General features: G+C 41.2%; 1 protein-coding gene across 16 annotated transcripts in view; it reads right to left on the reverse strand.

Annotated features, from left to right (window-relative positions):
• LOC141257787 (uncharacterized) overlaps positions 1–19,880 on the reverse strand; it is a 1,010,546-nt gene that overhangs the window by 915,951 nt on the left and 74,715 nt on the right. For 12 of the 16 annotated variants that reach the window (XR_012318105.1, XR_012318103.1, XR_012318104.1 and 9 more), the window contains exons 1-2: positions 17,915–17,984; positions 14,648–14,760 (exon numbers count right to left, since the gene is read on the reverse strand). The gene's annotated coding sequence lies outside the window, so the exon portion shown is untranslated. Of the gene's footprint in view, positions 1–14,423; positions 14,591–14,647; positions 14,761–17,914; positions 17,985–19,880 lie in introns of those variants that run through there. The other 4 variants (XM_073672776.1, XM_073672771.1, XM_073672766.1 and 1 more) reach the window with 2 other exon arrangements.

Raw genomic sequence — 19,880 nt, forward strand, 5'->3', positions numbered from 1 at the left:
CATACAGTTTGTGTAGCATGGCGTGCGTGTAACATTCAATATATGTGTAACATACAATTTGCGTAAGTGCAACATACAGTGTTTGTGTAGAATCAATTTTGTGTAACACACTGTGTGTAGCATGAGGTGTGTGTACCCAACAGTATAGCTTGGAGTGTGTGCAACATACAGTCTCTGTGTGTGTGCATAGGATGCATGTAGAGTGTGTGCGTAAAATGCAGTGTGTGTGTGTAGCATAGAGTAGCAAAGAGTGTGTGTAACGTACATTGTGTGTGTAGCATGGAGTGGGTGTGAAGCATCGCAGAACCAGTACTTGTGGCTGTCTGTGGTCTGAGGTAGGAGATCACCATTTTAGTTGACTCTTATTTTCCTTTTTTAATGGATGGTGTTAACCTATAGCGGTTTTCCCTTCTTCACAGATATTATAGACATTTATAACATTTATATTCACCTGTTTGAACCTGAAGTCACCTGGTGATATATAGTTTTCACCAATTTACTGGGGAGAGGGTACATCATTCAAGTATAAAAATGGCACCAGCGCAAACGAGAGTTCGTAGATGTAAACATGTGGTCAATCACCCAACGAATGAGCAAAGGGTTAGTTTGTCAGGTGATTGATGATTTTTGTTCCGGGATAAAAAGTCCATTCTCCGCAGCATATTGCCCCACATAAACAGAACATGTGCTGTTGACAACATGATAGTGCATGAAGATAGAAATGATCATTGATTGTTGGCCTGTGATAAGAGGCTGGTAAACAAGTTCTGAACAACTTTGATTTAGTCTATTGGCATAAGTTTAACATTCTGAAATTGGCTTGTGTAAATGTTTCTATGTGATGGTGCAATATCTTAGCTTTTGGGGCTTTACTTTTGCCCAGAGCTACACATTGACTAAAACCAGTCCTGGGTGCACCAGTAATTAAAGATTTGTGCTAATAACATTTTGGGCTGGTCCACTACTACTGGTCAAACTCCACTACTACTGGTCAAACTAAGAAAAACTATTATTCAAAAATTAGATTGGAGAGAGATCATCTTCTGGATTATCAACAATACTTCCCATTATGTAGTTATGTACAGGCAAATAAGCAATGTCTGTCTCCTTTATAGGACACCTGAAGGCATTACAACAGTCTAATAGGTATGTCTAAACTTACAGCACACCATCACTATTAATGCTCTTTCATACTGCGTTCTTTCCCACTTTGGTGGCCTCGTCATGGCTTACGTCCAAACGGGATTTGGGTGTATACGCTAATTAGGCCATTGACTACAATGGTGCAGACAAAGTCACTATGTGCTCTGTCGTTCATCATTTTCAGTCCCATACGCCTATTCTATGCAGACAGCTAGTCGTCGTAGACTATGTCTTGGTGTCTGCCTCCAATAGGCATATACGCCCTAAAATGATGCACGACAGCGCACACAATGACTCCATCTACACCATTATAGTCAATGGTCACGTAGGCGCAAACGCCTGAATCCCAATTTGGAGGGGATCAGACATAAACCCTGACGGGGCCACCGAAGGTGGGAAAGAACACAGTGTGAAAGGGCCCTTATTCATTTATTTTACTAAAGTCCTTCTTGACAAAGATCCTTCTGGCCCTCTCCACTTCTGAACTGCTCATAATATGATGAAGATCACTGAATTTAGAATATACTTATTTATTGTTCTAGGCAGTGTCTGGTTCATAATCCGATTTAGTATCCTCTCTGCATCTCATTTATTGCTATTCGGTGCATGCAGGTTTATAAATTCAGACTTTTGGCTATCATTTTTAAATGAAAGACTGCTGAAGAAAAAAAGTGTTTGAGATCAAAACAACTTTTACCATCCACCTTTGTTAGGAATTATGTATGAGTAATTCTAAAATATTTTACTGAGTATTTCTATTCATCAAACCGTGGTTTCTTTACACCTAAGATTCCAGAAATGGCATTATCATCAGTGACATGTATCAACAGTCTATAATATTACTGAAAGACATGATCTGTGACATAAAGGTATGTTGGAAAGAGTAAATAATGTTCAGTATCCTGGCAGGATGTACAAATAAACCATCTCCACTTATCACATTCTGATAAGGCATTAATAGCACTTCAATTTGGCAGCAGGCCCAGGCAGTACTCCCTTCTTTGCAGACATAGATGTGGAAAACATATGGGCAGAGGTTTGTTTAATTTCCTTAAAGGGACACTAAGTCTTCAATTTGATGATTATGGAGTACAATGCAATCTCTTGTTCCTTACAAGGATTTATTATAAAATGGAGAGAGGCTGACAAAAAGTATCAGGAAACCCAGGAAAATGTCTGATCCAATGAATCCGCATATAGGATAACCAAATGAGAGGATGTCAGAGAAATTTATGCACGTATAATAATTGCTTTATTTACTTTACTTAGCTTACTAGAAATTATGTACTTTTACCTGCTTTGTGCTATAGAATTAGAGAAAGTGCATGTAGCCCTCATCATAGCATCATGGAAATGAAATTGCTAGTATCGAGATGTAACTTCAAATCTTAGAGAGACAGAAGAGTCTGGGAGTACAAACTTATGATGACCTTTGACACATTCAGAGCAGGAATGAATGTGTTGCATGGATTTACTGTATGTCTTTTTACATCAGTTAAGGAATGTGCTCTTAAGACCATTTGGGCGCATTACAACCCTGGACCAGACCTCAATCTGTGGACAATAAAACTTTCACACTCCTTATCTATGAACTGCTCCAATATTTAGCGCCACGACTGTTTCTCCCCTTCCTATATTGATACTTCTGCTTCACGTCACTTTTTTTATTTACTGCACTATTCTATGTCCTGTTGTGTATAAACATGTGACTCTTCAGATTCTGTGTTTTACTATACCTGATGGGGAGACCTAAGTAGTTTCGAAAGCTTGCTATTTCTTACCATCTTTTCAGTTAGCCATTAAAGATATCAACACCTGAAAATTCCCAAATTTTAATATTTTGGTATGCAGAAGCATTAAGAATTATTTTCACTTAAACTAAGGGGCCTAAGCCAACCCCTGAAAAATAACCCCATAGCATTATCCTTCCTAAACCAAACTTTACAGTAAAGCAGGTAACATTCTCCTGCCATATGCCCAAACCTAGATTCAGCATTTCCACTGCTCTATAGTCCAGTGGCTAAACACTACTCCATCTGATGCTTGGCATTGTACTTGGTGATGTAAAGCTTTTATGCAGCTGCTCGGCTATGGAAACCATTGCCATGAAGCTCCTGTTTTTGTGCCATTATTAAAGCACGGCTCCATCTTTTTTTATTTCAGAACTGGAGTGATGCTACTAATCTATGTTCACTGACCCTAGTCTTATACTTTCCAGCCACTGTCTTCAGCTCTTCCTGGCACTCTTCTGCTCCCGTGCCATCTTGTAATCGCAATTTCTGACTGACCGGAAATCAGAGGTAGCAGTCACAAGCTCTCAATGTAAGTCTTTGAGAGCCTCACTTTGTCTTCATAGACTTACATTGAGTTGCGACTCCAGAATTTCTCGGAAAACACTGTAGCGATCCAGCAGGTCAAAAACTGCTGAACTCTGACTGGACCAGAGCCTATAAATGAAGAAGACGACGGCTGATAAGTATAAGACTAGGAGCGGTCAACTTAAATTAGTAGTATCACTCTAGCACTGAAATAAAAAAAAACCTGGAATGGTGCTGCTTTAATGCGAGCGGAGGTTTGGAAATCTACAACAGTGTATTGGCAACTTTAAAGCACTATGCTCCTCAGCACTCTACTACCACCAATTTGTAAGGGATTATTTATGCTAGCAAAAAAATCATCGTTATCGGCAGCAGATGAACTTTGTAAACAGGTAATGTTCTGCTGATAAAATGACACAGTATAGGAACAGAAGATTGTACTAGTAGTGAATAAGATCAGAATGCTGCGCCACTGGTTGCAAAGCCTAAGATCACTGTATCACCGGTAACTCACATGCCTTCTCAGTGACAACCTACACACTGCGGTCTTCGCTCTGCTTCCACTCGTGTCAAGCTGTCTTCCTGAGTTTGCCTCTTGCAGCACTCTGGTTATAGGGAGGTGCAGCCAGTCTGCAGGAATTTAACCCTGCTGTGTCTTAAAGAGATTAGCTTCCCTGACCTATCTGCTGCCAGCAGGGGATATATTAGGCAGCTTCTCCCTCCACCCCTTGCCTGAGCTTAGGTTCTAGTTTGCAGCCCACTTCTAGTTTCCTGTCTAGATGCTTTCCTGTTCAGTGTTTCCTGTTACCGACCCAGCTAGTTTAATCGCTCTGTCTGACCTCTCCACCCCTGACCTCGGTTTTGTATTCTGAAACTTTGCAGCATGCCCCAACCTTGGACTGTCTGACTACGTCTCTGCCTGTGCTCTCTGTGCCTGTGCCCTCTGTACGTATCCCCGCCTTGAGCTGTTGGTCCGCTGCTGCAGGTTCGGGCACTGCCCTGAAGTGGCACCTGGTGGCTACCCTGCGGCCAAGCCTATCCTCACCATCAGAGGCTCTAGTGAAGACCAGATAGTTACTTATTCATGCCCCTCCAAAGTAAGCCCAGCCAGTGGTGCAGTGGGTCCACATCCACCACTGTTAAATTCACACTATGCCACTGCTACATTGCAGTGTAATGCAGGTAAATGGGGTTGCATTGTGACCAGGAATGTACAGTGACAACAACAAGCATGCTGTAAAAAGTCCCGGTAGGATTTTTTGCAACTTGTTTGTTGCAGCCCAAGTATCTTATGGGTTACAGTGAAACCCTGTTCAAATGTATTACTCTGTGATATAGTAGCAGCACACAGCAATCTTTGGCTGCACAAAGTATTTTGCGTCCAAAGTCGCCGTGTAGCACCTGCTAAAATGTTTTTGATTGAAGGTGCAATATGTTTGCATTTGGGGACCTCACTTTAAATTTTGCCAAGGGCCACACTTCTGTTTATGAGGAAAGGAACTTGATGAATTCACTTCTTACAATAGTGGTGTCCTATCAAATTATTAATCTATAATTCAGTGAGCTAATTTAAAAGAGCCATTCTTTTGCAAATGTTTGTAAAGGGAGAACGTATGGCTAAGAGCGGGATTTTATACATTTGTGGCAATAGAACTACATGAAAAATCTGAATTCAATGATCAAGAGGTGTGTCCCAATACTTTTCTCCATAATGTGTATGATGTGTGTTACTTTAGTGAAAGCCTATAGCCACTAACTTAGTAAATCAGTAAATCTTGCCTATCGTTTGATATTTTTGTTGTGTTTTTGCTAACTAATGTTATAGTCAGAAATTAAGTCATTTTAAACATCTGAACTGAAACTATCAAACCCTGCCAGTAAGTGCAGTGATATTACCAGCAATATCAGTCCCAGTGAGTGGGTGTGAGGTTTAAGTGAATTCATTCACCTGTTGCTTGCAGATTTTATGATTTAATTCACAACCTGTTTTTGAGCAATGCAAATTACTATTACTGGGTCTATATTTTGAACAAAACATATTGTATATTTTAGACTGAAATACTACAAAATATATGTACCTGCAAACTGTGGAGTAGACTGAAACAGTGTCAATTGGTAGTGGCTCTGTAATATAGGATGAGTATAGAGCTTAATAAGTACATTGATGGTCAGGGATTAAGAGAGAACCAACATAATGGGGAGCAATCCTTCTATATAGCGAAGCAACATACCTTATTGTTTTGTCTAGGGAGGTAATCTTTATAGAATTAAAATTATCACCTATTTGTTACGCAAACAGAAACATTTCCTAAAATGTTCAAAGTGGATGTTCTGACAGATGGGGTGTTGAGGTAAAAAGAGGCCACTCACACTGGGGCACGCTGTCTTTCTGATCTAACATTAGAGAAACCACAGGTGCTAAGGTAAAAGGAGGCAGCTTACACTGCTGTCCACCCTCTCCATCTGATCTTATACTTAAGGTACCAAGGGTGCTGAGGTAAGAGAAGGCTACTCACTGTCCAACATGTCTTTCTGATCTAATACTGGAGATAGCAGGTGTGCTGAGGTAAAAATAGGCCACTCACACTTCTGTCAACCCCATCTTTCTGATCTAATATTAGAGAAACCGCGGGTGCTAAGGTAAGAGGAGGCTGCTTACACTGTCCACCCTCTCCATCTGATCTAATACTTAAGAAATCTGGAGTGCTGAGTTAAGAGGAGGCTGCTCACATTGCTGCCCACCATGTCTTTTTGATCTAACATTGGAGATATCAGAGGTGGGGAGGTAAAAAGAGGCCACTCACACTGCTATCCACCCTATCTTTCGGATCTAATATTGGAGAAACCAAGGGTGCTAAGATGAGACGACATTGCTCACACTGCTGTGCACCCTGTCTTTCTGGTCTAATACTGGAGATACCTGGGGTGATGAGGTAAGACGAGGCTACTCACACTGCTGTCCACCCTGTCTTTCTGATCTAATACTGGAGATACCAGTGGTATTGATGTAAGAAGAGGTTGCTCACACTGCTTTCCACCATGTCTTTCTGATCTAATGTTGGAGATACCATGAGTTCACTGGTGGATATACAGTAGACAGAAGAGGGCCCTGTGCAAGTACAATGTATGGGTCCATCTTTGTGTCTGTGACAGAACCTGCTTGCTGATTTGAAGGTGGAAGTGGGTTTCCTTACCTCTTGGACCCCTGTAAGGCTGGGCAAATTGCACCAATGATATGTCCGCCCCTGCATGAGTACTGAGAGCAAAAGAGGTTGCTTACACTGCTGTTCACAATATCTTTCTGACTGAATACTAGAGATATCAGGAGTGCTGAAGTACGAAGAGGCTGCTCAAATTGCTGTCCACTTTGTCATACTGATTTACCACTGGAGATACCAGGAGTGCTGAGATAAGAAGCGGCTGCTCACACTCCTGTCTACCCTGTATCTGATCTAATAATGGAGATACCATGGGTGACGAGGTAAGAAGAGTCTGCTCACACTGCAGTCCACCCTGTATCTGATCTAATAATGGAGATACCAGGGGTGCTGAGACAAGAAGCAGCTGCTCACACTGCTGTCCACCTTGTGTATGATCTAATAATGGAGATGCCAGGGGTGCTGATATAAGAAGCAGCAGCTCACACTGCTGTCCACCCTGTATCTGATCTAATAATGGAGATACCAGGGGTGCTGAGATAAGAAGCGGCTGCTCACACTGCTGTCCACCCTGTATCTGATCTAATAATGGAGATACAAGGGGTGCTGAGATAAGAAGCGGCTGCTCACACTCCTGTCCACCCTGTATCTGATCTAATAATGGAGATACCATGGGTGACCAGGTAAGAAGAGTCTGCTCACACTCCTGTCCACCCTGTATCTGATCTAATAATGGAGATACCAGGGGTGCTGAGATGGGATGGTCCCAACCTGGCATCTCAGAACACATCCATGGGACCAGGTGACCGGGAGGTCACAATCCTGGTTTCCCCAAACGTCTCCATAGGGTTAGTGATGGTCAATGGAGCAGATCTGTATCCTTCCAGACAGAGCCGTGTTCCCTTAGGCTGGCATCTTGTAGAATCCAAATCTGTGTCCCTCTGGATGGAGCCATGCTACCAAGCTGGTGTCCTGAAGAGTCTCTCTGATTCTCCTTGCAGCACGATAGAAATCCCTTTTTATATTTACATCTGTGACTCAGGTCATCATTCACAGGTCAGGGGGGAAGGTGCCAGGCTCATGTCTCATTGTTTGAGTATTTAATCAATTTGCATAACTTATTCTCCTCTATGAGTCAACAAGCCACATGATCCACACAATGGTTAATCAACATATTTAGTAAATGACGCGCCCCCTGGGCCGTGGGATACTCGGTGCCGGGCCAGTCAGTGCAGGGGATGTCACAGTGGCAATGACCCGGTCTGTGACCCAGGGCGGTCAATAAAAGGGGATTATAGTTTTTATAGTTTAATGTTCATGACGCCACCTGTGGTATGCAGCTATATGGAGCCGCCGCTGCGGTGCAGATCCTCTGGAGCTGATGGTGACGCAACAGAGTTGGGGCAGCTCTCCACAGGCAGAGCTTAGCTCCAGGGCAGGAAATGGTGATGTTATAGATGTTGCTGTACAGTGTAGTGCAGGGGATGGCGCAGATAATAACCAGTCCACAACTTAATGGCGGTTTCCTCTTATCTTTACTTGTGGTGGTTAGGCAGACCGGGGCACGGGTACTAGCTGGTAGTAGAGGCCGGGCGGCCTGGAAGCAAGTTGGGAATCCACCTCGCCAGGTGAAGTTGTAGGCCTTCCCTTTGCACTAATCGCTTTGGCCCTGCTGCTTATAGCTGTGCTGTGGCCCTTGTCCCTGAGTAAAACGTCTTTGTACTCACCCATATGGCAGGCAGCTCGGGCCTTCCTGGAGTGTCGCTCCCACGTGGCGGTGCTGGGCCTTATGTGCTGCTGAGCCTCTGGGAGTCTGATGGGGCCAGGAGACCTGCAGTCTTCTGCCCTCCAGTTTCTGCTGCTTGGCCTTCAGTGCCCCACAGCCTCGGACTCCGGTGTCCGGTTCTTCTACGCTCCTCTCTGGGGTGAGCTGCCATGCAGCTCCACTCCCCAGGTCTTTCCTCGTCGCTGTCCTGTATTCAACCCCTCTCACTAACTCTAACTAACCCAGCCTCCAGATTCCAGTGGCTAAGGGGAGGAGCTCCCCTTGCTGGTCTGGAGCCAGGAAAGTGTTGCATGCTAGTATACCTGACTAGGGGACCCCTGCTTGCTTCCAGGCATGGCATCACCTCTTGTGAGGGAGGCAATGCCACTGTGGCAACCGGACCCCTGGGGTGCCACACAAACATTCATTCATCACAGACCAAGAGAAGTCAACATTCAGACTTATGACAAAAGTTTGTGTTTCTTGTTCCACCCGAAGAAAGAAAAACACATAAATTCAAAAGTCAACATAACATAATAGTGTGTTTCTCCTGGCATAATGAATTTAGATGTCTAGCTAATTAAAATTAGAAGCTGTGTCCTCACAACTGGCATCCTACGCAGACATATTTCACTATATATGAATCAGCAATATCTTAGAAAAGTAACAAGGAAAGACCCTAACACTTGAAAATAAAACAAAACTTTTACTAGAAACACTGCTGCAACTGTGAAATAAGAGATGAAAGACAATATAGACTGTTTTTGCCATTTTCTGGTGGTAAGCTGAACTGACTACTTCCCAATTGCCATTCCATTGAACTTGCTTAGGAGTACTGTTAAAACTGCAAAGGACATTTGTAAAAGTCAATTCTTCATTTCAACTTATCAACCACAAATTTCTTTTGGGCAATTCCTTTTTGCTATACTGTTTGAAGTAGGTTTCAACACTATGCGGCCACCACAATGTCTTGCTTTATTTCGAGAATGACATCTACACCTTCCCAAAATAAAAATATATCTTGCCTACAAAGCTCAGAATTGGGAGGTTACAATCATTCACCTGGATTTAGCATAATTAATTCTACTATCTAATAAGAAGGGTTTATTCTGTGGTTTCGCATGTATAGATGTTGACCATAAATTCACTCAAAGGGCCTCCTCTCTCTCCTGAGCATGATTTGCTCCTGTGAAGACCCCTGACTGTATAGCTAATATGACTTGTGGTTTACCCTTATGTAGGCTGCAGTTTTCCTGTGTGCAGGGGTGGACATGGTTAACTGTAGGGTCAGCCCATAGTTGCGGAGGAGTAAATGGGCACTAGGGGTTAGTTCCTATCTTTATTGTTAGTCTTGGTTGAGCTGGAGAAAGGAAAGGAAAACTTCAGTCAGTTCTGGTCATCATCAGGTGTGTAAGAAGAGCAGACTTGCAAGGTTGTATGTCCTCATAACAAGCAAGTAACAGTGACGGCAGTCTCTCCTCATAATAGGCAAGTCATAGCACCTACTGGAAGTGTATTTTAAGCAAGTCTCAGTGTTAGCTTTGTCTCAGTGTAGGTCTTTGTGAATAAATATGGGATCAGCCAAGCTAGGGTACGTCTGTAAGGTGGAAGCTGGAAGAGCTCCCTTACACCACCATTCACAGAGTGTAGTCAGGGTGCAGTGGTCACAACAGAACACATTTGCCTGTGTGGTCTTGTACTGCAAAGATGGAGGTACTTAGTGTAGTCTGTTTTTCATTTACAACATTCTACACAAGTAATGTGCCGCCGTCCGCAATTGTTAAGTGTAAACCTCTGTTATACTGTACAGATGAAAAACGTAAGCATTATTCTTGCTACCCATTGTACATATATTCCAGGCCTAGTAAACGAGAGTTATTTTCGTAAACCTGTCTTCTTCATTGCGGAGTTAAAGGGTCCCAATGTCTCACAAATCATGGCAGAAAATAACCTGAAGGAGTCAGCAGAAAAATCAGAAACACATGCACACACCCCTATAGGGGACCCCTATGTACAGTGGGTACGGAAAGTATTCAGACCCCTTTAAATTTTTCACTTTGTTTCATTGCAGCCATTTGGTAAATTCTAAAAAGTTCATTTTTTTTCTCATTAAAGTAAACTCTGCACCCCATCTTGACTGAAAAAAATAGAAATGTAGAAATTTTTGCAAATTCATTAAAAAAAAACAACTGAAATATCACATGGTCATAAGTATTCAGACCCTTTGCTCAGACACTCATATTTAAGTCACATGCTGTCCATTTCCTTGTGATCCTCCTTGACATAGTTCTACTCCTTCATTGGAGTCTAGTTGTGTTTAATTAAACTGATAGGCCTTGATTTGGAAAGGCACACACCTGTCTATATAAGACCTCACAGCTCACAGTGCATGTCAGACCAAATGAGAATCATGAGCTCAAAGAAAATGCCCAAGGAGCTCAGAGACAGAATTGTGGCAAGGCACAGATCTGGCCAATTCTGCATTCTTCAAGGTTCCTAAGAGCACAGTGGTCTCCATAATCCTTAAATGGAAGACGTTTGGGACCACCAGAAGTCTTCTTAGACCTGGCCATCCAGCCAAACTGAGCAATCTTGGGAGAAGAGCCTTGGTGAGAGAGGTAAAGAAGAACCCCATGATCACTGTGGCTGAGCTCCAGAGATGCAGTAGGGAGATGGGAGAAAGTTCCACAAAGTCAACCATCACTGCAGCCCTCCACCAGTCGGTGATAATTCTAAGCGGTATGTGTGGAGAAAAACAGGCACTGCTCGTGACCTGCCCAATACAATCCCAACAGTGAAACATAGTGGTGGCAGCATCATGCTATGGGGGTGTTTTTCAGCTGCAGGGACAGGATGACTGGTTGTAATTGAAGGAAACATAAATTTGGCCAAGTATAGAGATAAACCTCTTCCAGAGTGCTTTGGACCTCAGACTTGGCCAAAGGTTCACCTTCCAACAAGACAATGACCCTAAGCACACAGCTAAAATAACAAAGGAGTGGCTTCATAACAACTCTGCGACCATTCTCGACGGGCCCAGCCAGAACCCTGACCTAAACCCAATTGAGCATCTCTAGAGAGACCTGAAAATGGCAGTCCACCAACGTTCACCATCCAACCTGACGGAACTGGAGAGGATCTGCAAGGCAGAATGGCAGAGGATCCCCAAATCCAGGTGTGAAAAACTTGTTGCATAATTCCCAAGAAGACTCATGGCTGTACTAGCTCAAAGGGGTGCTTCTACTCAATACTGAGCAAAGGGTCTGAATACTTATGACCATGTGATATTTCAGTTTTTCTTTTTTAATAAATTTGCAAAAATTGCCAAATTTCTGTTTTTTTTCAGTCAAGATGGGGTGCAGAGTGTACTGTAATGAGAAAAAAATGAACTTTTTACAATTTACCAAGTGACTGCAATGAAACAAAGAGTGAAAAATTTAAAGGGGTCTGAATACTTTCCGTACCCACTGTAGGATGTTTTGGGACGCAGAAGTAAATGTCGACCAGTCTCATTTCTTACACCTGGATCAACTGTGCAGACGCAGGAGAGGACATCTGGGAAAGCCCACGAGCACTTGTAATATGCATGTTCTGCCCAAGTTCCTCTCTGGGAAATAAGCAGCACTTGACCAAGTTTAGGAGAAATTAAGCTTAAAGTGTCATCTCTAGGCATTAGCATCATAGTAAACTACAATATCCTAGGATCATATGCAGAAAACAGAAATTTCTAGAGAATAGAAGATGAAGTATAGCGGATCTGACAGTGAGAAACAACTACTAAATATCTAGAGTAAGTGGTTACAAATTATATTTAACATAGAAGAAATTTATGGGCAGTAGAATTTTATGACTATAGTACATAAGCAAACTTCTATAGTTCGGGAACAATGGATGAAAGGGCTGCATCACTCACCACAATGAGATGGAAAGATTCCATAAGTAATACAAGTGGTCACCAAGACAGCTTAAATAGCTGAACTAGGCTAGAAGTGTCATGAAGAACAAAGCCATTTCTATTCTTAGAGTTTATTATTCACCATTTTTCTTGTTCAGGAATGGGCCATAAGAGCACAGAGACAATGTTATAAATCAGTGGCATGATTCTTATGGGACTGGAATCCACTGTAAGTGAATATGTAGAGTATTTTTGTGATCCCTAGAATGGCAGCTGATTTTTAGAATCTCAGATTTAAATGGCTGCAGTTCTTTCAGACAACTTAATTTCATCTCCGATAAACAATGAGCATAATAGGCATTGTGCAAATCGCTTTATTTAAAAATGATGGTGCTGTGTCTAGTTGTCTCTTTTCTGTCTAACTTGCTGTTCACTGCCTGTTTTCCCAGGGTAATCCATCTCTAGTCATAAAGACACCAAGATGGAAGTCTTTATCTCTCTGCTCCTACTCTCCTGTATATGAAACGGCAGAGATGTAGGCTTCTCTACAAAAGCTGTCTACAAATATGTCAAGGGCTGTCACATTGTAGAAGGATCATCTTTATTCTCATTTGCACAAGGAAAGACTAGAAGCAATGGGATGAAACTAAATGGGAGGAGACACAGATTAGATATTAGAAAAAACTTTTTGATAGTTAGGGTGATTAATGAGTGGAACAGGCTGCCACGAGAGGTGGTGAGTTCCCCTTCAATGGACGTCTTCAAACAGAGGCTGGACAGACATCTGTCTGAGATGATTTAGTGAATCCTGCTTTGAGCAGGGGGTTGGACCAGATGACCCAGGAGGTCCCTTCCAACTCTACCATTCTATGATTCTATGATTCTATGATTCTAGTTTAGAGCAAGAAAGCCATTGGACAATCACAGCAACAAAACATGCTGGTAAGTAATTGAAAGGAAGTTCCAGTACCCATAGTTCTGGTGGAATGTTGATGAAGAAGAATTGCCCACTCAAATAAAATGTATGATAAATTACAGCGCATGAGAATCCTGGACAGTTTCTGGATATACCAGGCTTGTATGGGGGGTGAGAATAGCAAGATCATTCTCTTTTATAAGCTATGTATGAAATGACAGATACGCTTTAACTACTAGATAATCTGATGACATTGACATGTGTCTTGCACATATAGTACATTAACAATATAGACAACACAGTGGATCTAGCACAGTGATTCCTGAGGTCCTAGACCAATAATGTGCTGACACCAGAAGTCAAGCGATAACTATCAATCACTGAGTAGGACCACCCACTGGACTCATATGAATGCAAACACCAAGTATGTCACTGAATAAAATACAAGTTATATGGAAACCATTCCCACAAACCTTTATATCTTTCTGCTCAGCTTCTCCTTCTCTATATCATGCTGTCCACAGATTGGACTGCGTGTACAACGTGATAGGTTTCCTTTCTGTCTATGTTGTAAAGAAGAGTTGGCCAAAAATTCATACAGAAATTGATTACTTCAAGTTATTGCTTCCATGATTGGTCCCGCACGCCTTTGATTCATGGGGTGTGCTTCATTTTTCTCACACTGCTTGTGCATTTTGCCTACCTTTTATAAAATAATGACCCAGTGTAATTTATCATGTGTTGTTCATCTGAGGTTACATTTACCTAATTAAGACCAGATTCTTCTTATTATATCCTTGTACATAAAACCAACCATAAAATCCATAGTGGGTGTACTTAGTTTTTCTCATCATGATAAATCCATTAAATAGTCTCTCTCTTCATATATTTTAGTGTATCAACATAAAATTCTCCCTCTGCATGTAACAACAAAATGAAAAAATAAAATGTAATTCTAGCATGACAAAGAGCTGACAACCAAACAAAATAAACCATAAAGTAACTTTTCTATTATCAAGAATCTATATAAAGTATGAATAACTGTTTAAGGCATAAATCCCAGTACCACACATCATGAAAATCTAATGTCCCAGCAATAATTATACAAACTGATACAAAATAGGATGGTATAAATGTTGCAAAAATTGTGCCTGAAAGTTACCAAGCATTGCACTGCAAAATTTCAAATAACACAACCTTTCTTCCAGCGTCATACAAATCTACATACCCTCTGAATGAGCAGAAGATTCTCCAACTCTGTAACTTCCCCCTGATGAAGAGAACTGTGCACATTAACTATTCTTGTGCTAAACCATATTATTAAAGGCAGATCCAAGCATCCAAAGCTGTAGAACTTACTGTATTTCTTTTTATTAAGCATTTACACCTACAAGCGCAAAAAGGAAAAAAAATTCAAACTCATAATGAACGAAATTAGTCATGCTGACTCACCAACCACCACTTCCTCTAGATGAATTCTTGTCATACTTCTGACTCTGACTGGTCAAATTCACATGGCTTTTGGATCTCTGCTGCAGCACTTCCAGTAACCACCCCAGTGTGGGCTAGCAAGAAAGACAGAGAAAATCTTACTATTTCTTTATGCAAAGGAAATAATCTTAACAGAGAAAAATGTATTCGATTTTAGAATGCCAAAATGACAATCAATGATATAGATATTTATTTACTCATTCATTCATTTCCCCTTAACATCCAGGTTATACAATAAAAAGCGATAGGGGCAAGAAAACAAGAAAGTTTTCTGTGTTAGGAATCTGGATAAATTCTACGACCCAAAAAATTCACTTCGTGGACAGGAAAACTGTCAGCATGAAAACAGGAATCTTGAAATATTAAAGGGAATGGAGGTAAGAAATAGTACTTGCTTGCCTGTCTGGAGATGTGTCAATAATCACTTTTGTCTGCTGTCCTGAGGCAACTCGTAATCGCTCTACAGTGAAATTAGGGCTATTATTACATCTCACAAAGGAGTCACCTGCCTGTTCTGGGATACTTCTGTGTAATATATAATGACACCCTACTCTGATCTCACTGCAGAGCAATTACAATTTGAACACAACAAATATAGGTATGATTACTGACACATCTCCGGACAAGTAATGTGGTGCAGGGGCAGTACAGCAGAGGTGACTGTGCTATGAAAGGAGGAGAGCTGGTAGCTGCGTTTGTAATGTGACACAGCTAAGCTCAGTTGCACTGCCCCTTCCTCCACACTGACTCATGTAGGAGGTTAGACCAGGAGATCAAAGCTGTATCATTACATCTCAGACACTGAGAAAGCTGCGACAAGCTATGGTGGGGCATGTTCTTCTTCCATTTGAGTGTTGCTTCCTGCTTATGACTGTTCAGTGTCAAATGAGGAAAAGTACATGTCCCCAGTGAAAACTATCTGCTAACATCTATTTAATTCATTAGGGGCCAAATACTTTGATTGCTAATATCTCCACAACAGAGAGGCAAAATTAATATCAGCCCGCAGCTGTCTGTTTAGCCTTTTCTGGTTAGATTTTATAGGGGGACCCTACGTCAATTGTTTTCTGGGGTCCCTCTGTAATCTAGCCAGTAAAGGCTAAGCAAACAGCTTTGGGCTGTTATTAATAGCCAGAGAACATTTTTGGCTAATGGCCCCTCCCCGGCTACTAATATCAGCCCCCAGCAGTCGGCTGTCCCTCTGCTGGTTATAAAAATAACACGGGAGCCCATGCCATTTTTTAAAAAAAAATTTAGGCTATGTGCCCACGATCCGGATGTAGCAGCGCTTTGAACACGGCATATTTTTGCTGCGTCCAAAACGCTGCGTTCTATTGAACGCAAGTAAATCCATGTGTGTTTACTGAACCTTGCGGATTTATCGCATTAAATACTTTCTAGTGGTCAAATTTCTGTTGCGGAGACTAGCAACTTCGCAAGAGAATTTGACATGCTGCAGTCCTGAAAGACGCGCCGCATGTCAGTGTCCGAGGGTGAACCACAGCCTCAGATGCATGCATAGTGGACATGAGATTTCTAGAAATCCCATCCACTTTGCTGTAACATCTGGACGCTGCAAGTTTGACGCTGCATATATACACAGATTCAAACCTGCAGTGGCTCCTGACCGTGGCCATGTACCCAAACTCACCAGCAGCATGTCAATTTCTGTTCAGATTTTGACCGTTTGAAGTGTCATTATATGCGGTGGATCCGCAAGTATTGACAACAAAAGTGCGGCATTAGAACACAGCGTTTTGGACGCAGCAAAAATACACTGCATCCAATGCGCTGCTGAGTGCTGATCGGGGGGACGTAGCGGCTAACGAAACAGCTCTGAGCTGTTATTACTAGCCAGGGAAAATGTTTGCCTAATGGCATCTTCCTATGCTAACAATAGCAGCTCACAGCTGCCCCAGAATTTACATGAATGGAAATGCTAATGAAGATTGGGTTTATGGGATTAGCTGACACCTAGCCCTTTTGTGTGGTGATGAAAAGGTGTCAATTAGACTCTTTCATTACAACACCTAATTAAAGTAAAGTAAAGAGTTAAATAAACACACACAGTGTAAACACATTATTTGAAATACAACAGACACATCCTTTAATCAATTAAATTAACCAATATACTCACCCAGGTCTGACGGTAATCCAAGGGTTAAAGCAATGTCCCATGTTTCTTTTTTTAAATAACTTTATTTAGTTCAAAAAATCATTCATTGATGTACAAAAACGCTTTTAAAAAACGCAATAAAAAATGCATAAAAAATGTGTCAAAATCGCGGCAAAACATGCAGTTTTTTTTCTGCAGCACTTTTCCTGCCAAGAGATGCAGAAATGCTGCAGAAATTTCTGCTTCAAATCCTGAACGTGGGCACATAGCCTTAGACTGCTATGGGTGATTGTGATATGTGACTTGGATGAAAGCCAGACAAATCTTCTTGAATTTTGGCAACACCCCGCCATAAAAAACATACACATGTGAACAGCACCATGAACTATACTGGCTATATGTTCTTTCTGTGAAAATACATAGCTAGAACGCGTGTGTGAAAAACCGACATCTAATGAGGCCTTAGAGAATGTATTGGGTCTGCATGAATGGGTATTCTGCTTTCAACAAATAATGCATATCCATTGTGTAATTTTTCAATATACTTAGTGTATCAATTTTTCATGGTTTTCAGCATGTATTTATCGTTTACTGAATGTTTACAGGATGACATTTAAGTTAAAAGTTGTCCTGGTCACATGGTGATCCCACAGATCCAGGGGTCATAATGGGACCAATTGTGATAATTGAGAGCCTGTGTAATCATCACATGACAAGGACATATTCTCATCAGCAAACCATGAAGAATCACATTAAAAGCAAGCAGAGATCTTAACAACTAAGGGATTTGTAAACAAAGCCTAATGTATAACTTTTCACCAGAAAAAGAATAAGCTATGCATATGAAAAGCAGACAACCCTGTCTGTCAACAGTAGCACAATACAAAGTCCTAAGAAGATGCTCCAGTATTGTAATGTCAGGAGATCTGCCAAACCTTCTTCAATATGATTAGTTTGGAGGCACATCTTTAAAATTTTACAATCGCAAGACAAATTAACAATCTTCATTATCATCGGATACCTCTTACTATATAATATGGATTCCGATGAAGAAAAAGCAGTAATAATACTAGTAAAATAATAAAAGATATAGAAAAATAAGATGCTCCTACCTTCACTGCTTTGCATCCAGCAAATGATATGTGTTGGAGTAATATACTAACCTTACCAAATGCATAGTCCGGCGCTAATCTTAAGTAATCGAGATAAACAAATACAATTTTTCCCACGGTCAATTACTAAAATAAATTTATGGTCTCTGCCAAGTGCATTCTGACAAAAATATTTTCTCACGGAAATCAGTGAAGGATATTTTCTCATTGGAGCCACTGACAATGAGGAAATGAATATGTACAATCACTTTTAGCTGATTATTATGATATGCACATAGTAGATAATTAGCACATTCCAGTGTACATTACTGGTTGTAGTCATTCACACACACTGCTGACATTTTAACTACATTTCCGTAGTTTTTTGCAAACTAAAAGCTGTTAAATATATATTGTGGGTTCACTAAATACACAAGTAGACCTTGCCTTTATTCTTAATGGGGTATTCCCTAGAATAAGCCTTCAATATTAGATTGGTGGAGGTATTGGCATTCCCTCTGATCATCGGTTCGAAGAAGCTGCAGTGCTCTTAGGTAATGCCACAACTTCCTTTACCGCAGCTGGAAGACTGGTTCGTACTCTCCCTTTAATGGGAATATCTTGTACGGCTGCTAAAGTAAAACCTCTTGTACAAGCAAGTGAAAAACAACCAGCAAGCTGCTGAATATATTGCAACGTCTTCAAACAGCTGAACGGAGGGGAGCCAATGCTTGGATCTCACTGATGTGGTCCATATTAGGGATAAGCAGTTAACTCTATAAGGCTGGAAAAGCCATTTTACCTGCTGCAAGCATTTAGTTTGATATCAAGATCCAAAGAGCTCCTTAGAAAGAATATTATGAGTCCAGAAAAAGATTTTTTACGAACAACTGAAAATTAATGATTCCACTGACAGGAAGATTATTAATAAGATTTCCAATAACTGACAACTTTCCTCGATCAGGCTATCCATCAAGGTTAATCCAAGAGCAGAATAAGCTCTAAGTATCCCAGCAATTTTATTGTGCGTCCTACACGTAGCTCTCAGCACTAATGATCAAAGTGCATGTGTCTTCTATTAGACAAAAACTGAGCAAATTAAATCTACAGGTTCAGTGTTCCAGAAGGAAACTCTGTTATCCCGCCCAAAAAATTGCCAACGAACACCTTGCCAAACTCCAGGACTAAAGGAACAATCTATTAAACCAATTGTAAAGCATTGTTGCAAAAGTATTCTGTTTAGAGTCAGCTCACCACCATAGAATTCACTAGAAATGTTTTATTGTAATAGAGTGGGGATGCACTAATCAATAGTCTCAGATGAGCAATTGGATTTGCGTTGCCCTGGTTTGACATAGAGTCCAGTTGTGTTATTATGTCACGGGGGTCCTGGATGTCGGGCTGAGAATACCGGGCATAGAAGCGGAAACCAACTTCCACAGAGGACTGGATGCCAGACTTGAGCAGCCTGAACTCAATTATTCATCTCTAGTTGGAGAAAAACGGAAACCTGTCTCGAAATCTTTGTGATAAAAACCAACATTTTAGTGTTATAGTGCATTCTTTTACCTTCCTAACTATGACTCTCATAAAACTGCTTATTATTAAACAGCATGTGTCACTAACCAAAAGTCATCGGAATGTTGCTGTAGGCATAAAGAGTCACACTATCCTGGCTGTTAGTGTGTCAATCAAGGAATAAAGGGCATGCTGTGTGTGAAGTCCTTGCTAACTCTGCCAACACATCCATCAAGGAAAAAAAGACCTGCTCCCCACTAAAACAGCGTTGCTTCTTATCCCTCCAGAAGCAACTACAGGACACTTGGTGAGTAGCACACACTGTTTTACTTTTTCTTGTTCTTATCTAGCATAGTGAAACAGGTGAATTTTACATAAATTTTTGGAAAGATATTAGAAAACAATGTATTCTGTCCTAGAGGGTTCTTAAAATATAATGTTATACCACAAGCTGAAAATTGAATTCATC

This window comes from Phyllobates terribilis, unplaced genomic scaffold, assembly GCF_046119375.1.
Source record: "Phyllobates terribilis strain yellow unplaced genomic scaffold, ASM4611937v1 Scaffold_3__8_contigs__length_932513732, whole genome shotgun sequence".
Taxonomy (NCBI): domain Eukaryota; kingdom Metazoa; phylum Chordata; class Amphibia; order Anura; family Dendrobatidae; genus Phyllobates; species Phyllobates terribilis.